Genomic DNA, 1856 nt, shown 5'->3' on the forward strand with positions numbered 1-1856 from the left:
TAGTGTACTCTTCAATGCACATACGGTTTTTATATGCATATTAATAAAGGCCCATCTTTGAGAGAAGAAAAAAGGCTCCCTTTCAAATGAAATCGAGCCCAGGTAAAGCTGAAACCCAACCCACAGAGTACTGGCACCGTTTTCAGGCCAAAAGAAGACAACAGTTTCAATTTCATCGTCTTGTAATACTGATAAATGGGATGCTGTGACTGGCAAAATTTGCAGATTACACAGGTCTTTCTAAACGTGTGTAAATATGCAAATATGTATTCCAATTTATGTGCGATTCCAAACAATTTGCTGTTTGAAATTAAAGATCAACTACTCTTGTGTGAGACAATAATTCGGGTCATTTACATGAGAAGTCTTAAACAGCAAAAATGCTACTTGCAATTTACATCATACAAGGCTCCCATCACCGAGAACAATGGCTTCCTCAGCGGAAGTTCACGCCGGAGAGAGGTATACTGAGATTTTTTTTTTTTTTTTTTTTTTTAACTTTTCAGCACACTTTGCAAATTCTAATCCATCAATCTGATTTAAAAGGAAAGAGAAATGCTTCTTATGCTTGGAGTCGTCACTGCTACTCGAGTGTTATTTGTGTCTTCAGATTCCGATCAACCGGGAGTGAACCTTTTTAAGAGGTTATGCTGACATATTTTTCCAGGTCCTTCCATTTTCTGCTCTTTCCAGTGTGGGCACAATTAGCTTGACATGGGGGTTTCTGTCCGGTTTTAGAAACCTTTCAATGGAGTGCACGTCTGTGAACAATAAAGGAAGTAGGACACGGGGCTTGGGAAAGCAGCATAGCTCATCTGGAATGGAAATCTATCGTCTGTCGCCCTTGCACGGGTCACGATTATACACCTTCGTGACCTTTAGCAGGCTTACATATGTATCTTTTTGTGTTCCGTGGGCTATGACCACCTGCTGTATGGACAATATGTGCTTGTTACATTTGTACACCTTCTCCCTTGTAGAATTTAAAGACCTAGCTATTACATCTTGTTTACTCAGTATCATTCCCCCATTAAGAAAGAAAAAAAACCTAACATGAACTGAACATGCCATGTTTCAATCTGGCCCCAGTGGCTTTTTCTCTGAAAGCAAAACGTGTGTCTTTTACACCAGGGCTTTCTCCCCACCCCAGGGGGTGTCTTCCATTCTTTTGTGGCTCAGTTGAAGGCGAAAAGGGCTCCAAACCACTAACTAACCCGAGGAGAGCCCCTTCTTCCACCTCCAGGGAGAATTTCAGATTTAATTTGTCTGAAGATAGCGTGCTCTCTTCTTACTTATTTGCCACCATTACGAGGAGAACAAAAACACCACCTTGGCTTCAAGATCCTGGGTAGAGGCTCACGGTCTTTTCAACCATCTTTGGCGAGGCCTTGCTTCCTTCCACTCGAGTAAGTCGCGGCTTGGGGCCACGGAAAGGACTGGGTGAGCACAGCCCGAAATGTCGTTGGAAAAAAGCAGCCCTCCCTGCGCCCCTCACCAGCCCCACCACCCCGCTCCGCTCCCGGGGCGAAGCCGCAAGCCTGCGGCCCCGTGCGGGCGAGACTCGGCGGGTCCGCGGGGCGCCTCCTCGCCGCCGCCGGACTCCGGCGCTCGGCAGCGGCCGGGCGTCGGCGCCCGCCGGCCACGGGGCTTCGCGCCGCCGCCGCCGCCCGGCTCCCGGAGCCTCCCTTCCCCCACCGGCCGCCCCCTCCCCCTCGCCCGCGCTCCCTTTTGTTCGCTCGCCGCCCGGGCCGAGCCGCCGCCGCCGCCGCCGCCGCCCGGGCCCGCACCCCCAGCCGTAGGCCCCGGCGTGGCGGGCCGGCCGCCGCCGCCGCCGCGCGGCCTAGAGCGCGGTGCCG

General features: G+C 51.3%; 1 protein-coding gene across 4 annotated transcripts in view; it reads left to right on the forward strand.

Moving 5' to 3' along the window:
* Positions 1-838: 838 nt before the first annotated feature.
* The window catches only part of ZNF532 (zinc finger protein 532), a 140069-nt gene continuing 139051 nt past the window's right edge, over positions 839-1856 (forward strand). For 2 of the 4 annotated variants that reach the window (XM_032293617.1, XM_032293629.1), the window contains exon 1: positions 1163-1406. The gene's annotated coding sequence lies outside the window, so the exon portion shown is untranslated. Of the gene's footprint in view, positions 1407-1856 lie in introns of all 4 variants that reach the window. The other 2 variants (XM_032293613.1, XM_032293621.1) reach the window with 2 other exon arrangements.

Source organism: Sapajus apella, unplaced genomic scaffold (genome assembly GCF_009761245.1).
Source record: "Sapajus apella isolate SASKATOON/1434 unplaced genomic scaffold, GSC_monkey_1.0 scaffold30, whole genome shotgun sequence".
Taxonomy (NCBI): Eukaryota; Metazoa; Chordata; class Mammalia; order Primates; family Cebidae; genus Sapajus; species Sapajus apella.